The 6,000-nt window shown below is 41.6% G+C and overlaps 1 pseudogene; it reads left to right on the top strand.

The window, feature by feature from the left end:
• The first annotated feature begins 210 nt into the window (after positions 1 to 210).
• The window catches only part of LOC148932515 (uncharacterized), a 151,366-nt pseudogene continuing 145,576 nt past the window's right edge, over positions 211 to 6,000 (top strand).

Genomic DNA, 6,000 nt, shown 5'->3' with positions numbered 1-6,000 from the left:
ACCTTTTATTGATCAAATGCTTGATAGACTAGGGGGATACGATTATTACTGTTTTCTTGATGGTTATTCTGGGTATAATCAAATTGCAATTGCCCCCGAAGACCAACATAAGTCTGCTTTTACATGTCCTTATGGTATTTAAGCTTATAGAAAAATGTCTTTTGGTTTGTGTAATGCCCCCGGCCCCCCGCCACTTTCCAGAGATGTATGATGGCCATATTTCATGATTTGATTGAGAAGGTGATGGAAGTTTTAATGGATGATTTTTCTGTGTTTGGTAAATCTTATGATCATTGTCTTGACAATCTAGCTAAGGTTTTGCAGAGATGTGTAGAAACTAACCTTGTTCTTAATTGGGAGAAATGCCATTTTATGGTGAAAGAAGGTATAGTTCTAGGGCATAAAGTGTTGATAAGTCGTATTCTAAGCCTTGGTTACTGGTCAGTATGTAGTGAAATGCATGTATTATCTGCAAAACAGTTGCTCAAGTGTGCAGGATTAAAGGATCCAAGCCAGTAGGAGACGATTTAGGTGACGCAAGTGAAAAGGGCGCTAGAAGGGTGCAATACTGACCAGGATGCATGCCAGAGAAAAGGCTCGAGATGGAGAAGAAGGATAGCTGGGATGATCATTAACAAGGGCATAAAAGTCTACCCTAAAAGCAAGGGCAAGCTTCCCTATAAAAGAAGCCACTTGGAGAGAGAGAAAGAGTTCGCTCTTAGAGTTCGGCCTTTAGTTCTCGGTTCAAGGATACACTTAGTAGAATTCTCTCTAGAAGATCAGTTCCTTCAGCATTGTCCAATCTCTCGTTCCTCGCCACAGCCATGGTCACTTGACGTCTAGAAGTCTGCCGGAGAAGTCATCGATCCACCGTTCCAGCCAGTTATCGTAGTAGTATAGCAGTATCATCGCCCGAAGTGGCCAAACAATCGTTACTTTGCTTTCTAGTTTAATATTTACTTGCTTTCGTTGTTGGTTTTGTTGCAAACACTCATCGTTGTTGCCTTTTGAAATACTTTGTGAAGTTCCAACGCTTAAATTATGAAGTTTCTATTTCGTATGTCGCTTTGGTTCGAGTTTGCTTCATTCTGCCTAGGGAAATTAGATCTAGTTGTTGCTTTTAATTTCTAAGTGTTTTCTTATCTGGAGTTGTCGATTTGAAGTTGTAGTTATGTTTAGTCAAATTTCCATGCATGAGTTTCTTTTCTGCGCCGTGATCACCACCTTTCATGTCAGTTAGTAGAAGTAAAATTGCAGTTTCATCGTTTGTTCTAAGTTGAGCATTTTAATCAATGGATCTTGTGTTTGAGGTTATGAATCTGAATTTAGTTATGGTGTTTGTGTTCATATGATTTTTGTCAATACTTGGTGAAGAAGAAAACGTCAAAATCAACTTTAGTTTGGACCACTTTTACTTTTGAGTTACTTTTGCTTTTGTTCCCTACTTTTCAGTTGTACTATCCAGACCTGTCAGAGAGCCACCAGCCACCAGATATAACTTGTTGTCTAATTTTCCTCTTTTAGTAACTGTGTACTTTCCATATGCCTCTGAGACACCTTGTCCCCTACTTTCACGAACACCACCACATGCCTGTTATTTTCACGCCTACTAGTCAGTAGAGTACCACCTTTATTTCTCGCTTAGGTAAAATCTCAACCCAAGCGTGGTAGCTAACCAAAACACCCAAGAAAGTCACCGCAGTTATCAAAACGTGTCCATCCTCGTGGGATTCGACCCTTACCTCCATTATACTAATTAGTAGAAGTGGGTTGAGGAAACTTGTTGAAGCCAGGTCTCGGTTGTCGTACCAACGACTCAGCTGGGTCGAGAATCTCTTCCTGATCAGTTGGATACACTCCCATAGACATACGAAAACCCGAGGAAAGAAAACCTGACCTTCCAAAATGGCGCCGTTGCCGGGAATGGATGGCGTTCATACCTGTTATTGTGTGTGATCTTTTTGGTGTACATACTGTTTATAATTTTCCTTTTCTTTTTGTTTTCAGTTTATGAGAAGTGGCTCAGCTCCTGGCCAGTGGAGACCAAGGATACTTCCCCGAGGAACAATACTCGTTACCACTCGTTCTGGCCTGTCGACAGCACTGTCCGACCTAGGCACGAGTAGCGATGAGGAGAAAGAGGAACTAGAATACCAACTCCCGGAGCTTCCACCCCAACCAGTAAGAACACTAGTGAGAATGGCTGACCAAGGTGAGGAAGATCCCGAGCTCGCAACACTTACCGCACACGCCGACGGAGACCCCCCACAAGCCATAGTGGTTACCCCAGGGACCATACGAATTCTTAAATGAATTCTGCAAAATCTGTAAGGCGCATAGGCGGCCAGCAGGAGCAAGCGAGGACGATTACAGACTGAAGGCCCTACCTTTTGTCCTAAAGGGAGAAGCCAACACTTGGTTCATGCGCCTGCCAGCCGACTCTATCAATACATGGGCCGATTTCAAGTCAGTTTTCCTAGCCGAGTTCTTCCCGTCTTCAAAGACAAAAGCATTGAAGAGGAAAATATCGTGCATAAGACAAGAATATGATGAAACCCTGAGCGAGTACTGGGAGAAGTACATGAGCCTTCTGGAGTCATGCCCCAACCATCGCACGAAGGAGATAGAGGTGCACAACACCTTCTATGATCTGGCGAATTCATCATCTGGAGGCGATTTCACCCAGTTGAGAGTAAGTGAAGCCAAAAAAGTGTTACGCAAGCTGTTGAATACGAAGAAGACGTACGACAACGCGAGGGATGGGTACAGCAGAGAAAGGGTAGCAAGTGCTTCGGCTACTGACCGGGAGGAGCGGATGGATTTGAAGATGGAGGAATTAAAGAAGGAATTGCTGACTGCAATCAAGCAGAACACTCCACCACCTTCTCCGACAGGAGGCAAAGAGGCCCCAGAACTACCATATGACCAGCCGGACAACTCGTTGGATGTGGAGCAAGCAAATGCCGCAGGATACTACAATTCCAACGGCAATTGGATTCCGGGAAGGCAGAAGGATGCACCATGGAGGGACCACCAAAATTTCCGATGGGGAGATGGAACTCAGAATCAGAACCAAAACCAGGCTCCAAATCAACCCAACCCCCACCCGAACCAAAATCCCAACCGTGGCCCAACAAACCCTGACTACCAGTCTAACTGGGTAGGACGAAACCAGCATCCTCAGAACCAAAACCCTCTAAACCAGAACTTGAACCCTACATTGTTGGTGCACGCAGCGGAAGAGCATGTAAATAAATCACATAATAATCAGATCTATTTAGCAGATTATTTAGACAAAATCTATTCGCGTAATTATCACATGTATCATGCTCATAACTTGAATTAATCATGCTTTAAGAATATTGAAAACCTAAAACATGCTTTTCTACGGAGTAGAATAATACCTAATTAATTCTCCAAAGAATTGAAGATGGCTAGCGACTTCTCCACGTGTAGCTTTAAGTACTAGACCACAAATCTTCTCTCTGGTTCCCGAACTGTACTCTAATATCAGTGTGGGCTGATCTTACTAGAATACTAGGACTTAAATAAAGAAGACAGAAGAAATCCTTTTTGGAATAGGACTCAAATTCGAAATCTCCTACAGCTGGGAGAGATCGAAATTTTCGAAAATTGCAATATGAGATATTGTGTATTTTCTGTCTCCTTTATTCTCCTATTTATATTAAGTTCCTTTTGGGCCCAGACAGGGATCTATGGAAGGCTTTGGATATGGGCTCATCCAATTTACTTTTTACTAATTAAATTGAACCCACAATTTAATATAAGTTATAATTGGAATATTACGAGCAGCCACTACAGAAGTAATATTGAACTCTCCCCATCCAAATCCGAAATTATAAGTAATCCGGGTTTCCGTTTATCTTTCATTTCCCGTGCTTAAGATTAATATGTCCATTAATTAATTAATGTCTGCTATTGACTTAATTAATTAACTTCTTATTAATTCCAAGAGTGGACTTAGCATGAAACACTCATTTATTATTCATAGAGTAATCATACTCCAACTAGCTAGGTTCCGAATAATAAAACTTAGTTTCGCGCTCCTCTTGAGGACATTATCAAACGAGACTCACCTCGTGCACGATTCAATATAATAGCAATCCTAGCACCGCTAGATATCGATCACCACTGCCCAATATATCAGGATAATTGGGCTACGAAAAACCCGCACCATTTGATAAGTCAAAGCAATGCATAATCAATACCGTATGCTCAATGCTAACCTACATTGATTAAGAAATAAATATTTATCAAGACCTCGCCTTTCAGTAGATAGCCCAAGGCAAGTCTTGCTGTTAGATCCGTTCAATGCTATACCACACCAATGTCATCTTATTTCAGTAAGGCTTAGAAATATACGGACTGACATTGCAACCTTTCTCGATGGGTAGTCTAATTCCATCTAGGTTGTGAAATTCATATTTTTCTTTGTTTAGAACTGACCGTATTACCTTAAAGTGGACGACGCCCACAACCGGTCTACTAAAACAAAGACTTAGACTTTGTTAAGTTAACTTATACATTTAAACATGCATTAACATCCATTAAATGTAAAACATAACAACATTATGACAAAAATAATCTGTTTTATTCATTGGAAAATAAAATAAGAGTTTTACAGTATTCAATCACTCGAAACGTGATTTCTAGTATACAAACTCTAACAATCTCCCACTTATACTCAAAACACTTTCGAGTATACAAAATGTGCTAACGTCTAAATCTCCCACTTATACTGAAAGCGGATTGAGGTCTTGAATTAGTCGAACTCCCATTCCTTCAACATGGCTTTCATACGGCTTTACCGCTAACGCCTTCGTGAAAGGATCTGCCAGGTTGTTTTCTGACTCAATCTTGACCACTTGTATGTCTCCTCTCTGCACTATATCTCGAATGATATGATACTTCCTCTCTATGTGCTTGCTCGCCTTATGAGCCCGTGGTTCCCTCGAATTTGCCACAGCACCAGAGTTATCACAATAAACGGTGATGCGCTTGGGCATATTCGTAACCACACCTAAGTCCAGAAGGAAGTTCTTAAGCCATACAGCCTCCTTTGCAGCCTCCGAAGCGGCTACATACTCGGCTTCCATGGTAGAGTCTGCAATGCATTTCTGCTTTACACTCTTCCAAACTATAGCTCCACCTCCTAAGGTAAACACATATCCGGAAGTTGATTTTCTCGAATCCAGATCAGCCTGAAAGTCTGAATCTGTATATCCTAAAGGACAGAGCTCGGCTGCATTGTAAACTAGAACATAGTCCTTAGTCCGATTAAGGTACTTGAGTATGTTCTTTACGGCAGTCCAATGTCCTTGGCCGGGATTTGATTGATATCTTGCTACCATGCCAACAGCAAAGCAGATATCGGGTCTAGTACAAAGCATAGCATACATGAGACTACCAACTGCCGAGGCATATGGTATTCTTCTCATCTCTGCTATCTCAGATGCTGTCTTAGGACACATCTCTTGAGACAACTGGATGCCATGTCTAAAAGGTAGGAAACCTTTCTTGGCATCTTGCATGCTAAAGCGTCTAAGTACCGTTTCGATGTAAGATTCTTGGGATAAGCACAACATTTTCTTACCTCGGTTCCTAAGAACCTTGATACCGAGAATGTGTCCCGCATCACCCATATCTTTCATCTCGAACTGGCTGGACAACCAAGTTCGCACTGATGACAACATCTTTTTATTGTTTCCAATTAGAAGAATGTCATCTACATACAAAACTAAGAACACAACATTTCCTTTTTCAACCTTCTTATACACGCAGCTTTCATTAGGGCATTTTTCGAATCCAAACTTTTGAACAGTTTGATCGAAACACTGGTTCCATGATCTAGATGCTTGCTTGAGACCATAAATGGCCTTCTTAAGCTTCCAAACCATGTGTTCCTTGCCCTTCACTACATAGCCTTCGGGTTGTTCCATGTAGATGGTCTCCTCAAGACTCCCGTTTAGAAACGCAGTC

The sequence above is a fragment of the Salvia hispanica genome, chromosome 2, assembly GCF_029641045.1.
Source record: "Salvia hispanica isolate PSC_SH4W2 chromosome 2, Shi_PSC_v1, whole genome shotgun sequence".
Taxonomy (NCBI): Eukaryota; Viridiplantae; Streptophyta; class Magnoliopsida; order Lamiales; family Lamiaceae; genus Salvia; species Salvia hispanica.
This window is presented reverse-complemented; position numbering and strand designations above follow the sequence as displayed.